The sequence below is a fragment of the Macaca fascicularis genome, chromosome 8 (genome assembly GCF_037993035.2).
Source record: "Macaca fascicularis isolate 582-1 chromosome 8, T2T-MFA8v1.1".
NCBI lineage: Eukaryota > Metazoa > Chordata > Mammalia > Primates > Cercopithecidae > Macaca > Macaca fascicularis.
Genome location: NC_088382.1, coordinates 129,734,792 through 129,755,023, shown reverse-complemented (window position 1 = coordinate 129,755,023; position 20,232 = coordinate 129,734,792). Strand labels below are relative to the sequence as shown.

General features: G+C 42.1%; 1 protein-coding gene across 3 annotated transcripts in view; it reads right to left on the bottom strand.

The window, feature by feature from the left end:
- COL14A1 (collagen type XIV alpha 1 chain) overlaps positions 1-12,141 on the bottom strand; it is a 245,527-nt gene extending 233,386 nt beyond the window's left edge. For all 3 annotated transcript variants that reach the window (XM_005563999.5, XM_005563997.5, XM_005563998.5), the window contains exon 1: positions 11,888-12,141. The gene's annotated coding sequence lies outside the window, so the exon portion shown is untranslated. The remainder of the gene's footprint in view (positions 1-11,887) is intronic.
- Between the last annotated feature and the right edge of the window lie 8,091 nt (positions 12,142-20,232).

The following is a 20,232-nucleotide window of genomic DNA, read 5'->3' as shown; positions in this document are numbered from 1 at the left end:
AACAATTAAAAAGGAAAAATACAAATAACTTTTTGCCAATAATCCCAACAATTTAGCTTACTTGAAAATAAACTATTCAAATACTCAACTTGTTAAAACAGACACATGAAGAAATAGAAAACCCAAATAGCCCTGTATCTATTAGAGAGATTAAATTTGTTATTAAAAAATATTTCCACAAGGAAAATTACAGTCCCAGATGGCTTCACTAGTGAATTCTATGGAATATTTAAGGAAAATATAATACCAATTCTACACAAACTCTTTCTGAAAGCACAGGTGAAGGCTAGCATAACCTTTTTTTTTTTTTTTTTTTGGAGACAGACTCTCGCTGTCACACAGACTGGAGTGTAGTGGCGCAATCTTGGCTCACTGCAACCTCCACCTCCTAGGTTCAAGCTGTTCTCCTGTTTCAGCCTCCCGAAGAGCTGGGACTACAGGCGCATGCCACCACACATGGTTAATTTTTGTATTTTTGGTAGAGATGGGGTTTCACCATGTTGCCCAGGCTGGTCTCGAACTCCTGGCCTCAAGTGATCTGCCCACCTCAGCTTCTCAAAGTGCTGCCCGGCCCTAACATAACCTTTTTATCACAACTAGACAGCATCACAAAAAATAAAAATCACAGAATAACCCTCATGAACACAGATACAAAAATCTTTCACAAAATATTATCAAATAGCACTTAACAATTTATACAAATAATAATAATAATGACCAAGTAGTTTACTACAGGAATGTAATATTGGTTTAATATTTTTAAATCATTTAGCATGTTTAGTATGTTTCTTCCCTCAGGGAGAAAAAAGCTAACCATCAAGATAATATCCACTAATCATTTAGCATGAGATTTTATACATATATATGTATTGTGTGTGTGTGGGTGTGGATGTGTGTGTGTGTGTGTAATCTAAATAGAAGGACAAAAAGTATTTCAGAAAATTCAATACACATTCAGGATTTTAAAGAAACTCAGCAAACTAAAAATAGAAAGGAACTTCTTCAATCTAATAAAGGGCATCAGTGAAAACACCATAGCTAGTATCACACTGAATGGTAAAATATTGAATGCTTTTCCCCTAAGATCAAGAATAAAATAGGGATGTTAACTATTACTAGTTCCACTCAACATTGTACTAGAGGTCCTAGTCAGTGCAATCAGGCAAGAAAAAGAAATAAAAGGCAGAAAGAATGGGAAGGAAGAAGTAAACAAACTGTATTCACAATCAACATGATTGTTTACCAGTAAATGCTAAGGAATCTACCAAAAACAAAACCCTACTTCAACTAATAATTTAGAAAGACTGACAGACAAGATCAGTAGGCAAAAATCAATTGTATTCTTATATAATAGCAGAAAATAAATCAAAAGAAAAAATTTTAAAATTTATTTACAGTGATAGTAAAAACATAAAATAGTTAGAAATTAATATGACATGCAAGGCCTCTATACTCTTCAGAATACAAAAATACAAAAGTGTATTACTGACAGAAATGAAAGAAAGCCTAAATAGAGCAGTGCATCATGTTCATGGATTAAAAAAAATATATATTCTGTTAGAATGTTCTTAAGATAATCTATAGATACAAAGCAATTTTAATCAAAATCTCAAAAAAGTCACAGACAAATATTCTCTAAGACAGTTTGCTAGAAGTGAAACTGCTGGTCATAAGGTATGTTTATTCCTTTTAGAAAGTATTAATGGGTTGGGCACGGTGGCTCACACCTGTAATCCCAGCACTTTGGGAGGCCAAGGCAGGCAGATCACCTGAGGTTGGTAGTTCGAGACCAGCCTGACCAACATGGCGAAACCCCATCCCTACTAAAAATAGAAAAATTAGACAGGCTGCGGTGGTGCGCTTCTGTAATCCCAGCTATTCGGGAAGCTGAGGTGGGAGAATCAGTTGAACCTGGGAGGTGGAGGTTGCAGTGAGCCAAGATTGTGCCACTGCACTCCAACCTGGACAACAGAGTGAGACCCTGTCTCAAAAAGAAAAAAAAGTATTAATGGATACTGCCAAATTGATCTCCAAAGAGATTATGCCAGTTTATATACCACCAAAAGTATATGTGTCTATTTTTCCATAAACTCATTGGCTCTAACAGTTGCAAATTCTTTCATGTATGAAAAAATTGTAGTTCAACATACAACATCTCCGTGCACATCTTTCATTTACTTAAGACGTCTTTTGTTTGGTGGACTATCAGGCATATCCTTGGTCATTTTTCTATAGAATTGTTCTTTTTTTTTTTTTGAGACGGAGTCTCACTTACTGTCACCCAGGCTGGAGTGCAGTGATGTAGTCTTGGCTTGCTGCAATTTCCACCTCCCAGGTTCAAGCGATTCTCATGCCTCAGCCTTCCAAATAGCTGGGATTACAGACGTGCCCCACCACACCCAGCTGTTTTTTGTATTTTTAGTAGAGACAGGGTTTCGCCATGTTGGACAGGTTGCTCTCGAACTCCTTCCCTCAAGTGATCTGACTTCCTCAGCCTCCGAAAGTGCTGGGATTACAAGCATGAACCCCCACACCCAGCTAGGAGTGTTCATCTTTTTATAAGAAATTTTTGCATTTAATATGTAGCTCCTTTTCCATCATATATAATGAAATATGTTGCCCAACATTTATTTTTTTTGTTTTTTATCTCCTATGGTTTATGACATGCATATAAGTCTCTTTCTCCTTTGGAATTGTAGCATTTTCCTATATTTTCTTTAGTATTATAACATTTTCAATTTTTAAATTGAAATCCTTGATCATCTAAAACTTATTGTGATGTAAATGGGAAAGTTTTAACTTTTATTCTCCATGTCTATCCAATTAGTCCCATACCACTTACAGAATAATTTACCTTTTGTTCACAGGTTAGTAATGCTATATTTTATTTTCAAATCTATTGATTTTCTATTTATGTGTGACTATTAAGTAATTGTAAGTATCAAAACTTTACAATATGTTTTAATATTTTCTTTTAAGTTTTCTTTCTGATTATTTTTGATTAGGTACCAAAACTACTCAAATTGGGATGTTAAATTAGTAGACTGATTTAGGTAGATTGACCTTTTTTATATAATAGTCCATCTTTACATCAAAAAAGAATATATTCTTTGTTTATTCAAGTCAGTCATCTCCATTTCTTCATAAGCACTTTAAAGAGTTATATAAATTTGACATTTTGAGTTTATTTCTACATATTATATACATATATGTTTTATTTCCTGTGTTAATGGATTTTTCTTAATCACTTTTGAACAAGTTCTTTTTTTTTTTTTTTTTTTTTTTTTTGAGATGGAGTCTCACTCTGTTGCCCAGGCTGGAGTGCAGTGGCCGGATCTCAGCTCACTACAAGCTCTGCCTCCTGGGTTCACGCCATTCTCCTGCCTCAGCCTCCCGAGTAGCTGGGACTACAGGCACCCGCCACCTCGCCTGGCTAGTTTTTTGTATTTTTTAGTAGAGATGGGGTTTCACCGTGTTAGCCAGGATGGTCTCAATCGCCTGACCTCATGATCCACCCGTCTCGGCCTCCCAAAGTGCTGGGATTACAGGTTTGAGCCACCGCGCCCAGCCCAAGTTGTTTCTTAATTATAGTAAAGCAATTTTATTTTTATATTAATTTTGTAACCTACCTTGAATAGTTTAACATTTTTTCAGACTCTTAAAGTTTGTAATAATTGATTTCCTTAATTTTTTCTGTAGATGATACATTTCTTCTTACCTTCCAAATTTTATGTTTTTCATTTCTTTCCCTTTTCTTACTGCTTTGGTTACTATCTCCAGAATATTTATCCTGGAAATTTTGTCTTGTTCTTATTTTTAACAGGAATGCTTCTTTGGCATGACTTTGGTTTTGAAGACATGGCTAGACAGACTGTTAGAGAAGACAAACACATATATACTGACATAAATGTATCGTGTTTAGTAAATTTCCATCTGTGTAAACTTTACTGAGCTATTAATCTGAAATAAAATGTTAAATTATTGTGGTAGCTATGAAGGAGATCACCTAACTTTTTTTCTTTTAACTTTTTAATATGACAATTATATTAATCTATTTTCTAATGCTAAACTTACCTGTAAAATTTGAGCCAAACTTGATCATTGTGAATTATTGTTTTGGGTTCTATTTACCAATATGCTATTCATATCAATAAGTACATCAATATTAGTGAAATTAGTCTGTAGCTTTTCTTTTTTATTATGCTGTGTCAAGGTTTGATATCAGTATTATTTTTTCTGGTTTTATAAAAAATAACTTTGAATTTTTTCTTCTTTCTCTATACTGTGCTTTGAAACAGTTATAATAGCACAGTGTTCTTGATTTTTTACATTTTCATTAGCATTCAATTGCAAAACCATGGGGAGAGTTCGGTACTCTTGGAGAGGTTACTTTTTAACAACTTTTTCAACATGTTTGTGCCTAATCTTTTATTCATAATTCCTGTATAATAAAAAATCAGTTTCAGTAATCTGTACTTTGTTTAGAAATAATTAATAACAGATCATTAAAATAAGAATACTGCCCAAAACACAGCCTGGGCGACAGAACAAGACTCTGTTTCAAAGAGAAAAAAAGAGTACTACCTAAAACAATATCCAGGTTCAATGTTATTCCTATCAAACTACCAATATCATTTTTCATAGAAATAGAAAAAAAAATTCTAAACAAAACCAAAAAAGAGACTCAATCGCCAAAGCAATTCTAAGCAAAAAGAACAAAACTGGAGGCATCAAATTATCCAACTTCAAACTATACTACAAGGCTACAGTAACCAAAAAAGCATGGTACTGGTACAAAAACAAACACACAGACAACTGAACAGGTTAGAAAACACAGAAATAAAGTCATACACCTACAACTAACTACCTGATCTTCAACAATGTCAACAAAAGCAAGCAATGGGGAAAGGACTCCCTTTTCAATAAATGGTGTTGGAATAGCTGGCTAGCGGTATGCAGAAGAATGAAATGGGACCCCTACCTTTCACCATATATGAAAATTAACTCGACAGGTTAAAGACTTAAATGTAAGACCTAACATTATAAAAAATCCTAGAAGAAAACCTAGCAAATACCCGCCGGGCACGGTGGCTCACGCCTGTAATCTCAGTACTTTGGGAGGCGGAGGCAGGTGGATCATGAGGTCAGGAGTTTGAGACCATCCTGGCTAACACAGTGAAACGATGTCTCTACTAAAAATACAAAAAATTAGCCGGGCTTGGTGGTATGTGCCTGTAATCCTAGCTACTAGGGAGGCTGGGGGAAGAGAATCGCCTGAACCCAGGAGGTAGAGCTTAGTGAGCTGAGATTGTGCCACGGCACTCCAGCCTGGGCGACAGAGCGAGACTCCATCTCAAAAAAAAACAGAAAAAGAAAAAGAAAAAGAAAAAAAAGGAAGAAAACCTAGCAAATACCATTCCAGACATGCGCTTTGGCAGTGAACTTATGACTAAGTCCTTAAAAGCAACTGCAACAGAAACAAAAACTGACAAGTGGAATCTAATTAAACTAAAGAGCTTCTGCACAGCAAAAGAAACTATCAAGAGAGTAAACAGACAATCTACAGAATGGGAGAAAGTGTTTGCAAAGTATGGATCCAACAACAGTCTAATATCCAGAATCTATAATGAACTTAAATTATTCAACAAGCAAAAAACAAATAACCCCATTAAAAAAGTAGGCAAAGGGCATGAGCAGATATTTCTCAAAAGAAGATACACAAGCAGCCAACAAACATGAAAAAATGCTCCACATTGCTAATCATCAGAAAGATGCAAATCAAAACCACAATGAGATACTATCTCACACCAATCAGAATGGCTATCATTAAAAAGACAAAAAAAAAAAAACAGATTTGCAGAGAAAAGGGAATGCTTATACACTGTTGGTAGGAATGTAAATTAGTTCAGCCACTGTGGAAAGTAGTTTGGAGATTTCACAAAGAACTTAAAAAACTACCGTTCAACTCAGTAATTCCACTAATGGATATATACTCAAGGGAATATAAATAATTCTACCAAAAAGACACATGCACTCGTATGTTCATCACAGCACTATACACAATAACAAAGACATGAAATCAGCCTAGGTGCCCATCAACGGTGGATTGGATAAAGAAAATGTGGTACATATACACCATGGAATACTACACAGCGATAACAAAGAACAAAATTATGTGCTTTGCAGCAACATAGATGCAGCTGGAGGCCATTATCCTAAGTGAATTAACAGAGGAACAGAAAACGAAGTACCACATATTCTCACTTATAAGTAGGAGCTAAACAGTACACATGGACATAAAGATGAGAAAACAGACAGTAGGGACTAATTGTGAGGGAAAGAACAAAAGGGGGTGAGGGCTGAAGAACTACCTTTTGGGTACTATGCTCACTACCTGGGTGATGGGATCATTCATACCCTAAACTTCAGCATTACACATATACCTGTGTCACAAACCTGTTCTTGTATTCCCAAACTAAAATAAAAGTTGAAAAAAAATAATAATCCATTTCATCCAGGCTTTCTAATTTATTGGCATATATTTATTTTAATTACCATTCAATTCTTTTAATTTTATCCAAGTTAGTGATTGTTTCCATTTTTATTTCTTACCTTGTACACTGTAGGCTTTTTTTAATTTTGCTTTTTAAAAGACAAAAAGCTGAATAAAATTCACAGTGATTTTTGTTTAAGAGAGAAATAACAAACGGAAGGGGAAAGCAACAGTAAAGTAGGAATAAGGGAAGGAAGAAGAAAAGGGAAAATGGTGAAGAGGAAGAAGATGAGGAGGCAGAGGAAAAAAAGAAACACTAAGGCGAAAAGAGAGAAAAGAAAATAGTATAAAGGCAGAATGGATCCAAGATGACCTCTCTGGCCAAATGTGGGTCAATGTTGCCTAGACTGGTGCTACTCAAAGTAGCTCGTCTATGAACTGTTACTGATCCTCAATGAGATAAGGAGCTTATGCCAATATGCAAGTCTATGTATTGTTTTGCTTCCTTCAACAGAAAAGCCTTGCTATGAAAAAATAATAATAATCTCAGGTGAACTAACAGTGTGCTTAGTGAACAGTGTGCTTATTGACATATTTGATTTACATCATCGTGTAGTTTTTGTCTTATCAGAGGCAGGTAACAGTTTGTGGATGAGCACCAGCCAGCAGTAGCACCAAACTTGATCCTTCACCAACCAGGCCTCCAATGAACTGCATCTGTCCCTCATCTTATTGAGATTCTCCAGCTAGTTTCATGGGCTCACTCACTGTTTTAACCTTCTAGATCTTCGGTACTACCAGACATCTAGATGGGTAGTTTAACCCATATTCAAAAAAGTTCAACACATACAGGCAATCAGTAAATATTGATTGACTTAATAGTTGATGACTGAATGATCAAGGCTGATGTGTGTACAGCTTGCAGTTAATGAACTGCAATGAACAATTTACACTTGGCATAGGGTCAATGACACTTGAAATTGGCAGACACTCTGCTTCCAAGTTATGTGCCCCAGTGCAAAGCTGTGTTATCCAGAGAAAACAGAACTGTTTTCTTCTCCCAATGGCATAGGTTTGCAGAGAGGGGCTACCTTTTTCTAATTTACAGAAAAATTCTATTAGGTTAGCAGCACCCCTGTGAATCACTCAAATGCAAGGAATTTGACTGAAAATTAGCCTCAGTTATACAGCTGCTCAAACAATATTAAACTGATGCTGTATGTTCTAAATGATAGAAGGTAGAGCCATTCCAAAAATATGGCAAATTGGAATGACAGCTCCTTGACACAGGAATGTTCTTCACCTGGCTTTTTTTCTCCCTTCATTTTTTTCAAACACTGACATAGTTCATCTGTCAAAGAAATGGGAGATTGTTTTTAACTACAATGTACATCTGTAATCAGTATAAAGGGTAGCTTTACATCTCCATTTAGACATCCTTTCCTTCAGGAAGTTTTCCTTGATCTTCCAAGTCTGGAGTCAGATGCTCTTCCTGTTTCCTGTGGTAGTAATCTCTATTTTCCACTCTGTAGCATTGAACACGACCCTGTAGTTAGCTACTGGCATTTCCATTTGCCAAAGCATATTATTCCCTATTGTATTTTGAATGCTTAGCACAGTGCCAGCACAAGGCAGGAGGCAGGGCCGGGAAATGAAGGAAGAACAGAAGCGAACAACCCACAGCAAAGTATCACTTTTAGACATCAATTAAATGTGCTCCTCTTTGCAAAAGCCAGAGACAAAAGACCACCCAGGAATAGATCTTTATCCAATAAAGGGCCTTCTGACTGCTCCTAGATAAAGACACACCCTAAGACATTGCAATGGACTTAGCAAAGTGCAACCAACCTCTGGACCAATTTTTGTAAGCAACTCAGATAATTTCTAGGAGAAATGAGGGAAAACATTGCTCCCTAAAATTCACAGGGACACCTTTCAGGGTAGCTCCGACAAAGGCCCATAGAGAGAAGAGTGCAACAAGACCACTAACAAAAAAATTACCTGGAGGAAATGGGGAGTCTAGGCTCTAAACTTTGACTTAAAGAATGCTCAGAACTTCCCATAGATGCTCTTTTATTTCTCAATGCCCGCCTCAGCCTGCCAAGTAGCTGGGATTACAGGTGCCCACGACCACGCCCAGCTAATCTTTATATTTTTAGTAGAGATGGGGTTTCGCCATGTTGGCCACGCTGGTCTTGAACTCCTGACCTCAGGTGATGCACCCACCTTGGTCTCCCAAAATGCTGGGATTACAGGCATGAGCCACACTGCACCTGGCCCCATATAAACTTTTCTTAATCATATTTCTGTCACTTGCTGGCTTTGTGATCCCATACAAGGTACTTCTTATCCTTGAAGCTCAATGATCACTAAAGGAGGAATATTATTTGCTTCCCCAAGTAATTGGGAGACTTAAGTGTGTTTCTAAAAGAGAAAAAGGCAGATACCCAGTACGTACTTTAAAAATATGCCAACATTTCCAACACACACACACACACACACACACATATCACATCACAGGAATAGGATGCAGTTTGGTCTACAACAAAAGTTTGCTGTATACAGAAAAGTAACTGGATCCCCGCCATTTTTTATTTACTCACAGAAGGAGTCAAGAAGAATGAGTATTTTCCTAACAGCCAGCACTATCTAGGGGCAAATCTGCCAAGAAGAAAGTTTATTTTTATCACTTTCCTTTAAACTTTCTCCCTCCACTCCACTGTCAGTTCCCTGGGGGAATCAACTAGTACCTCGTTTACCAACAACTTTGTTCTCAATGGACTATCATAATCCCAGATAATTTGTTAGCTCAGTGGTGCTCAAACAGCACCACTCCATCATGCAGCAATTCAGGAAGGCTCTTGTCCTTTAAAGGGATCTTAGGTTACACTAGACAGGCCAGGAAAACAACAGTCATTTGGCTGGGTTTAGATAAAAGTGACTGCAAATGTGGCTTTACAGTCGTATCACTGCAAAGGCTGTCGACTGAAAACGGGCAAAAGACATTTGTGTTTTACTGTATGACACTAGGAAATATTTAAGATTGAAAGGACGACTCCCCAAGAGGTCTTCTTAATGAGCTAGGGGCTTTCCCTAGAGCCCCTCAAATCGGATCGATTTGTTCGGCCCATTTTTAAGACCAGCCCTGGCTGATTCTGAAAAATCAAGACACGCGTGGAGGGCCCCAAGAGTTCTCTGAAATCCTCAGCTGGACGGTTCACAGCAGGATAAGTGCCAAGAGGCTCCTCCCATCAATCTTGAAGGCTGGGATCCATCCAAAACTGCTCCAGGAATCCTGATGGGTTCCAAGGAATACTTCCCAGGGAATTACTAAGAGGCCTTACCAGTGGGGCGCCTGTCCTTTCAAAGGGACCCACAGGAGGTCAGGGCTGCAGTGGAGGTTCAGGTCTATCCTGGCTCAGGGTTCCCCAGGGAGAAGGAGAGGATGGATACACAGTATTTACTGAGAGAGTAAGAAAGATAGCCTGTACATCATGGATGAACCTTGAAAATATTTTGCTAGGTAAAAGAAGCAGCCACAAAGGACCACATATTGTGTACTTCCATTTATATGAAATGTCCAAAATAGGCAAATCCATACAGACAGGGCAGCAGGTTAGAGAGAAATGGGGAGTTACTGCTAATAGGTACAGGATTTCTTTTGGGGGTGCTAAAATATTCTAAAATTCTGGATTTACTCTACTCTGTGAAAACACTAAAAATCATTGAACTGTACACTTTAAATGGGTTGAGAGGTATATGAATTATATCTCAATAAAGCTGTTTAAAAAACAAGTAAACAAAACTATCCTGAAGTTTACCTCATAATAGTGAAGCACTTGAGTTCAGAGGAATCCAAGTTACTCTTCTGAAAAACCAAATATCCACAAGCTGCTCATTCATTCATTTATTCCTTTACTCATTCTAAATTTACCAGTGAGTTCTCTACGTGCAGACTGGACCACGCTGTCAGAAACAGAACACCAGGTCCTTCATTGCATCCAGCTTAAAGTCTGTTTGCTGGATTTCAATAGAGCCCATCACGTACTGCAAGTATTATAAAAAGTACCCTCCCTGTCCCTCGGTAGAGGAAGGGCCCCAAGGCCTTTAACAGGGGAGTTTCAGGAAAATCCATTTTCATTTCTGCTCTCCTCTCCACAGCCACCAAAGACTTACTCCCATCTTTCTCTTGTTCCTGCCTGCCCCCACTCCCACCCTCTTCAGCTGCTGTCAACAGAGGACTCTCCAGAACTTGCAGAAGTAATGCGGCTCTCAGCAGCAGCTCCAGAAGCAATGCTTGGGGGGAAATCCTGGCCCGTGTGAGAGCTGAACACAAGCTTCATTTGGACACTTTCCGTAAGGGCAGGTCCAAAACTCTCCTGGTCCTTAGCAGACCAACCCTGAGCCACAGAGGACACAGGAACCCAGCACCAAGATCTGAGCACCTGTGGTCCTGGACCTGTCGGCGGCCTCCAGGCTCTGCCCTGGGACTGAGGCCACTGTAAAGGCTCCGTGCGCCAAAGCCCAGCTGCCCCGGATGCCTATCCGCCCAGACGCTATGTAAAAGGAGGCTTGAGGGGACGCGGGGTGCGGGGGGATGTCAGAGAGATAAAAGGGGGCAAGTGAGAGGTCGGCAAGCTAAATCGGAGAAGATTCTCCAACATTACAACCTGTCGGTGCCTCTCTCAAAACTGCAACCTCCTGGCTTCTGGCACCGAAGCAAAACGCACGAAGCATCCCAGCTTCCCGGCGCAAAGAGGCGGAGGAGCGCCTACTGCCGCCATCCTCCGTCCTCGCGCTCTGCCTAGCTGTTTCCCTTTGCGTCCAGCGCCCGGTCCTCAGCTACCCAAATCTGTAGAAGTGCCAACAGGTGACTGGGTGAGTTTCGTCCCCTGTGATCTCCGTCAGCAGCTCTTCCAAGTTATCACAAACACAAGCTAAATAAAAACTGCGTGTTCTTTATGGACACACAGCCCTTCAAGACGGATCCCACCCAAATTACCGCCTTTGTTAAGCCCCTTCTTATATGGAAATGCTGGAGCCGCCACTGTCCCGCAGCCAAACGCAGCTTCTTCCCGCCACATGCTCACGTCACCCAAACACTGGGAAAAGCTTCCCGGAGCAGCACATGGTATTTCCAATATCTCTGCGCTCTCATCACCCAATGCCTCTAATCTCCCTGCACCGTGAGCCTCACGAAAAGGCATCCAGGTGCACCCGTCCCATCCCATCCCATCCCATCCCAAAGGTCCCCAGGCCATCCTGGGCGCGCGCGTGAAAAGAAAGTCCATGGAACTGCATTGCATCTGCAGGTGGCTCGCTGTCTCCCCTTTTCCTTGTTCATGCATGGACTTCGAAGCCGAGCCGAAGAACAGCAGAGAAAGACGAACTGACCTGTGCTGGGCAAGGTTCCAGCCCAGGTTGGGAGTTCTCCGCGCCTACGGAAAATCGAAGCTCCGCCGCGAGTTGGTCCTTGGCGGCGCACCGCCCTTGCTCTCTTCCCTCGGAGTACCCTTTTTTAATTAGCCTCTCTCTCTCTCTCTCTCTCTCTCTCTCTCCCTCCCCTTCTGCTCCCGCTGAGCTTCCACTCCCAGCCTCCTGTAGCTGCCTCCGCCTCTCCAGCTGGGCGCCCAGGATCAGATAAGAAGAAAGGAAGGCCCGCCGGCAGCCAATTATAGAGCGGAGGGTGGCCGCGGGGGCGGGAGGTGGGGAGGTGGGAGGCAGGCCTAAACCCATAACGCCCCCCACGTTCTCTCCTCCTCCTCTCCCCCATCCCCGCCCTACCAGAGATGTGGTGAAGCCAGCCCGTGCCGCCCGCGCGCTCGCCTACCCCGAACCTGGCTGTACCCCAGGTGCGCGCGGCAGCCGGCTGTGGCGCGCCGAGAGCAAACCGGGCTTTTTCCCTTCCACTGGGGCAGAAGCTAGTGCAAGCTCCCAAACCAGGCCCCTTGCTCGCTTTGGGAGGTCTCGAGTCTTCCTATTTTCAGGTGCTTTGTGCCCACTTCCCCATTCCCAAAAGACAGACCTTGCCTTCCCGCGTCAAAGACCCTGCGCTCCGAGGGAAAGAGGTATCCACAAGTCCAAGGGCTCTAAAACGCCAAAGCAGCCATGCTCAGACTTTAAGGTGCAGGGGAACCAGCTGGAGATATCAAAACGGACATTTTTGTAGGTTACAAAAGGACGAATGTAGGCAATTTCGTGTGGTTGTACCTCATAACTTGCCGTTTCCCCACCCACAAAGATTCTGGTTCAAGGAGCCTGAGGTAAGACCAGGGACTCTGCAATTTTCACACCTGCTGGTGGTTCATATCTTTGCAGGCCACTCTTTGAGAGGCTCTACCCTGAGATGTGAAGAACAGAAGGCCACCAGGGCCCTGCGCTGGCTCTCCGGAGACTCGGTCCCGCGAGCTCACCTGCTGGGTGGGGCCTCTAGAAAAGTCAACACCTTTACTTATTTTTGACCCGTAGTCCCCACCGTCCATGCCCGATTTTTCACAGATGTTAGTGGGAAGGTGGGTGGAAACTGAAAATTCTGCAGAACCCTATTTTGTGAGAAAATATTTTCTTGCCTTGGAAAACTGAAAAGAATATTTCACCACCACCAAAGGCTGGTGATGGAGCAAAGAGAGAGGAAAGCAAGTGGTACTCTTAGGTTTCCAAATTTGCCTCCATCATGCCCAGGTAAGAATCCCTATAGAAGGACTGTGATTTGCAAGGTGGTCCCTGCGACATTCCAACTGTCCAAGCTGCGGCTAGCCACCTCCTCTGCTCTCCTCGAATGTGTTATTTGCATCGCCGCGCGTGCTCCGAGCTGCAGCAGGGGTCCTGCGGCTGGAGTGAGTGGAAGGCCCCTTCCAGCCCCACCGCCGCCCCGCGTCCTTCGGTGTCGCTAGGAATTGGCCTCAGTTCAGCCACAGGGTGCGGCCCGAGCAAGGCGCCATTCGGCTTCCGCGCTTCACTGAATGCAATTCTCTCGGGCCAGGAAGCCGGCGCAGCTTTTTAGGAGACCCGCTCCGACTCCAAGGACTGCAAAGGGAGAGCGCCACCTCGTGTCTGTGCGGGGCTTGGGAGAGGCGGGATCTGGAAAGGCACCCATTCAGCCTAGATCCACACGTAGGGACTAGAATTCCTGAAATGCAGTATTTATTCCTGAAGACAACCACCACTTCAGTTAGGTCTCTTTCCCTCTGCCCCCATCCAAGTGTCTACAATCCTCATATTCTGATTCCCCTTCTCACTAATAAAAATTTACTCTCGTGTTCATTTTTACCAACATGAAGATGACTAGCATAAGTTTTTCTTATAATTCCCTTTGGGGAGGTAGTTGCAATGTTAGCACAAAGTTTAGGTAAAAGATAGGGGATAGTTCCAATCATTTAATTACAGAAAACTGGCCGGGCGCCGTGGCTCACGCCTGTAATCCCAACGTTTTGAGAGGCTGAGGCAGGTGGATCACCTGAGGTCAGGAGTTCAAGACCAGCCTGGCCAACATGGTGAAACCCCATCTCTACTAAAAATATAAAAACTAGCCAGGCGTGGTGGCAGGCGCCTGTAATCCCAGTTACTCGGGGGGCTGAGGCAGGAGAATCTCTTGAACCTGGGAGGCGAAGGTTGCAGTGAGCCGAGATCACACAATCGCACTCCAGCCTGGGGGACAAGAGCGAGACTTCAACTCAAAAAAAAAACCCCAGAAAATTGGGAATGGGAGGTTGCCTGATGATTTTAAAATGTGAAATATGTGTGCAAAAACCCACAGATAAGCATATTTGCTTGATAAAAATCTTATGTGATGATTTGTATTGATTTAGTAATCATATAAAATGGGTTCCTTTTCAAGAATTCTAACTCATCCTTCCTTCCTCTCCTTAACTTTTGACTTCTTGCATTTCACTTTAAATGTAAAGAAGCCTCAGTTAATGTTGAATCAGAATGGCTGGTTTCAATCAGTTTTCCATTTAGTTGCAGTTGTGTGTGAAGTGTCAGCTTCCAGAGAGGTTATTCAACGCTGATCTTAAGGCCAGTCCTCAGAGTCTGGTGGAGTACTGAGAACTGAATCACAGAAACAAGACCAGAAAACCCCACTGAAGTTTCCCTCCTTCAATCTAGAAAAAAAAAAAAAAAAAAAAAAAAACACCTGCATATGAATATCTGGGGCCTTTTCAAAGATAACCAAAAATTCCAGCTTCTAATTTATTTCAGGACACAACAACTCTTCCCCAGAGTCTCATTCCAAGTCTGTGACCTGACTGTGATGCTATTTCTCTCTAAGGACTGCACACACACCTCTGCCCCTTTCTTGTCTCACATTGGTGAGGTTATTTTGCCTCCCTGAACCTAACTCCTCGTGTGTAAAAAGAGGGGATGGCACCCCGTCTCTACTAAAAAAAAAAATACAAAAAACTAGCCGGGCGAGGTGGCGGGTGCCTGTAGTCCCAGCTACTCGGGAGGCTGAGGCAGGAGAATGGCGTGAACCCGGGAGGCGGAGCTTGCAGTGAGCTGAGATGCGGCCACTGCACTCCAGCCTGGGCGACAGAGCGAGACTCCGTCTCAAAAAAAAAAAAAAAAAAAGAGGGGATGGCCAGTGCAGTGGCCGATGTCTGTAATTCTAACATTCTAGGAGGCCGAGGTAGGTGGATCACTTGAGCTCAGGAGTTCGAGACCAGCCTGGGCAACATGGTGAAGCCCTGTCTCTACCAAAACAAAAAACAAAAAACACCCAGGTGTAATGGCGCATACCTGTAGTCCCAGCTACTTGAAGGGGTGAGGCAGGAGGATCACTTGAGACCAGGAGTTCCAGTCTGCGGTGAGCTGAGATGGGGCCACTGCACTACAGCCTGAGTCACGAAGTGATACCTTGTCTCAAAAAAAAAAAAAAAAAAAAAGAGGGTAATTAATTATATCTTAAGGGATTGTCATGTGGATTAAATAATAGATGTGTTTATGGACCTAATGCATAACCAACAATTAATAAATGGCAGCTATGTTACCCAAACTGGTACTATCCCCCTGCCCCCGCTTCTGCCCGTTGCACAGGACTGTACTCTCTTAGCTGCCCCTTCTGGAAGATTCTCCTTTCCATGTTTCTCAACAGAGGTACTATTGACATTCTGGGCGGGACAGCATGACTACCTCATTCCTGGCCCCATCAGCCAAATTCCAATAGCACCCAACCATCTCCTGGGCATTGTGATAACCAAAAAATACCACCACACAAGCTGTAGCAAACCCCAGTTTCAGCTGAACAAATTATTTGCAGTTCTACTCCAACCTCGCTGTAATACCCAGCTGTGATTCTTTTCCCCCAGTCTGGTGTCCTTTCTACCTTCATACTCAGCCAGTAAGCAGGCACCAGCTGATAATAATATGCCATACTTATGAGCAATAACCATGGCCCAAGTCCTGGACCTCCTTTCTCATGATCCCCTATCCATGCTGACTACCCCATTCCTGCTTCTGGGACACCTGTATTTGCCCCGATCTTACAGTAGCACAGCTGGTAACAGAGGGTTGATGGCCAGCACAGCAGAGTGTCTTCCAGACCGTGCCTCATAGTCAAGGGCCCATGTCCCATCTAACTGACTGATGTCTTTGATGTACCAGCTTTAAGTACTTCGTATCTCACCCTTGGTAGCAGAAGTCTGAATTCCTTTAGAAAATTACCTCCAATCCATTGTATGCAGCTGCAGGGAGGTTGTCATTCAGCTTGCCTTTTTTTTTTTTTTTACCTATTCCCCTAGTTAGTGGGCATAGACTCTAAACTAAGCCAAAGAGATACTCTGTCCCTTAAATCCGAGTATTAAGTGGTGGGACACAAGGGCAGAAAAAAATGTTTCCTGAATTTTTATCTCGGTTTATCCTAACAATGATGTCTGAAGGAACACTGTCTCCTGATACCCAGATAGCGCTCTCACCTTCAGCAGGAGCATACCACTGCAGTTATACCAGTTGTTAAAATACTGAAATGTGGCCAGGCGTGGTGGCTCACACCTGTAATCCCAGCACTTTGGGAGGCTGAGGTGGGCAGATCATTTAAGGTCAGGAGTTCAAGACCAGCCTGGCCAATATGGTAAAACCCTCTCTCTACTAAAAATATATATTTTTTAAATTAGCCAGGTGTGGTGGTGCACACCTGTAATCCCCACTACTAGGGAGGCTGAGGCAGGACAATTGCTTGAACCCGGGAGGCAGAGGTTGCAGTGAGCCGAGATCACGCCACTGCCCTCCAGCCTGGGCAGCAGAGCAAAACTCCATCTCAAAAAATATATATATATTGAAATATTTTCATATTGGTTGGCAAATAGCTGCTTCTCCAATACCCCAACACCCTGAATGTCCTCTTCCCCACCCCTCCCTGGGACCTCTACCTCAGATCTCCCTTTTGATCCCACAATTGAAGAGGTAGCCTGTAGATTTGCTGCAGGCCTCTAGTTTGCGCTCAAATGTAGCTTCCAGCATTCATTCGGATTGGATTGTCCCTGTGCCACCCTGGTTGCTCAATCTTTTGAATACCAGCCCTGCTCAGAGCTCCAGGACATCTGGCTCGTGTTTTTCTGAACCTTTTGTCTCAGTCCGTGAACATCCCCATTAGCTCCAGATTTGATTTATTTCCCTGTTAATGGAAGAAACTCAACCAAACCAACCTTTATTTCACCAGTCCTGAAGCTGGGACAAAAGCCATGAGACAGCTTGTCCAAACTTACCTAGCGTATTAACAACAAAACGAACACTAGAATTCAAGTGATTTGACTCCAAGGCCAGAGCTTTTTCCACTGTAGTGTGCTGACTTCTTTCCAAACAATACAGCAATACCTCCCATGCTCCTGTAGGGTTTTTGTTTTACGACTGCATTGAGGTCCATCACCCTATTTAATACATTAGCTCTGCAAGGTTAAGACTTATTCAGAGTTGAAAATCACATTGTCTTCTTCTGTCCTTTAGGGTGCTGGAGCCCTCCCTTTCTCACAATTGCCTTTCATGTTCTTGAACCAATAATTAAGACATTCCTCATCTTTTCAGCTCCATGGCCCAGATCAAAGTCATGACCCTAACAGCAGCCAAGTTTTTCATGTGTGACAGCGTCGTATCAGTGTATGCATTCTGCATAAAAGATCCTATTCATAGCACAATAATGATGGATCAGGTCTAAGAGATTATATATTCAGTCACGAGTGGCATGACAACATTTTGGTCAACAAAGAACTGCATATACAGCGGTGGTTCCATAAGAATAAATTATAACGTCACATTTTTACTGTACCTTTTCTATGTTTAGATAGGCAAATACTTACCATTGTGTTGCAGTTGCCTGCAGTATTCAGTACAGTAACATGCTGTACAGGTTTGCAGCCTAAGAGCAATAGGTTATACCATATAGCCTAGGTGTGCAATAGGCTATCCCATCTAGGTTTGTGTAAGTACATCCTAAGATGTTCACACAGTAGCAAAGTTGCCAAACAATGCATTTCTCAGACTGTACCCCTGTCGTTTAGCAATGCATGACTGTATGTGCCAAACCCCCTTCACTTTACAAATGAAGAAACTGAGATCCAACGAATTAAATGCCCCATTTAAATCCCCAAAAAGAGTCAGTGTCAGATATTACTAGATTAAATATCATCTGACAAAAAGCCAAGACTCTTTCCAATAATAACAATATCACAATAAGAAAAAGAACTTTTATCGAGAGGCTTTTGGATTCCAGACATGCTGGGAGAACTGATATGGACTATTTCAATTTTTAAATTATTTTATTAAAATAATTCATACATGTAATTTTTAAAGTTATATAATACTGAAAACTTGTAAAACTAATACTGTCTTGCTTTCTAGAAGTATTTTTTACCCTTTTAGCAGTTTTTTTCTGAGACTTTCAAAAATTCCATACTTCTAAATAACACACATGTACTGCTATGTGTCTATTAATCAGTTTTTATATAGATATATAGAGAGAGATATATATATATATATTTTTTTTTTTTTTTTTTTTTTTGAGATGGAGTCTCACTCTGTCACCCAGGCTGGAGTGCAGTGGCACGATCTTGGCTTACTGCAACCTCCACCTCCCAGGTTCAAGTCATTCTCCTGACTCAGCCTCCTGAGTAGCTGGGTTTACAGGTGCCCACCACCATGCCTGGCTAACCTTTGTGTGTTTAGTAGAGACAGGGTTTCACTATGTTGGCCAGGCTGGTCTCGAACTCCCGACCTCAGGTGATCCGCCCACCTCGGCCTCCCAAAGTGCTGGGATTACAGGCGTGAGCCATCAGGCTCAGCCCTATTAATCAATTTTAAACATCATTTATATATTTCCTATTATGGCAAAAAGAATAGGCTCTCTTATGCTGCCATCCCCCTTTCTCCTCTTCTATCATCCCAATGTGATTAGATTACAATTTTGGGTAAATCTATATTCAGCATTTTCATTCATATGCTATGCAATTATTATTCATATGGAAGCATCAATGATTATTTTCCTTCTACATTTAGTTTTTCCTGAAGTTAATAAATGACCTTGCTTTTTCATTTTCTTACTTTTCTCTTTGCTTTTTGCTAGTTCTTCCTACTACTTCCAACAGCCTCTCAGTACAGGGTTCCATAATTTACATCAGGTAAATTTTTTTAGACATTTCTCCTTCTTTGGGCAGTTTTCCCTCTTAGAGCCGCTACTTGGTTGTCATGCTGGCCTTTGCTTTTCTACTGTACTTAGAAGTTGCTTTGCCTTTTTCCAAGACTGGATTCTGATTTCCTGGATATGACGGCTCGCTCTTTCCTGGCACATGCCCTTGCTCTGGTTGAGTACATCCTCCAGGAGTTTGATCTGGTTAAAAAGCTGGTTCTACAGTAGCAGGCATGGTGATGACAGCTCTTAGCTATCTGTCTTTTGCGCCAGGCTGCTTCCATTTGAATGGCTGCTGTCCTAGTCAGTTCAGGCTGCTATAACAGAATACCATCGACTGGGTGGCTTAAACAACACAGATTTACTTTTCACAGTTCTAAAGGCTGGGAAATCCAAGGTCAAGACACTAACAGCTCTAGTGCTTGGTGAGGGCCTACATATTGGTTTGCAAATGGCTGTCTTCATGTGTCCTCACATGGTAGAGAGAGAGAGAGAGAGAGAGATCATCTCTTTTGCCTCTCGTCTTAGAAGAATACTAATCCCATTCATGAGGGCTCCACCCTCAGAACCTAATCGGCTCCCAAAGGTCCCACCTCCAATACCACCACATTGGGGATTTAGTCTGCAACATATGGTTCTTTGTGGGATGGGGGCCAAAAATATTCAGCCTGTTGCCACTGACCTCTATACCTGGGCGCAATTCTCATTCCACAGGTTCTCTCTATTTCTCTCATGTGCTGGATATCCTGTTTTCAACTGTACATGTCTTCCTAGTTGTACGTCATTCCCTCATATTGAATAAGGATATTCCCCAGTAGTATCCTAAGATAGGTGCGTGATGAGAGGAGACACATTTTTCAGATCTTGTGTTTTACCCTCACGTTTCATTACAAGTTTGAGGGGCACAGAATTCTAGCTTAGAAATAATATTCCTTCACAATGGTGAAGGTGTTGCTCCCTTCCTTCCTTCTTGCTTCCTGCATTGTTGCTATGATTAAGAAGCCATTCTGACTTTTGGTCCTCTCTGAGTGAACAGTCTCCCCAACAACCTACTCCTCCTGCAAGGTTATAAAATCTTTTTGTCGCCTATGCTTTGAAATTTCTTGATGGTATGCTTTGATGTGGG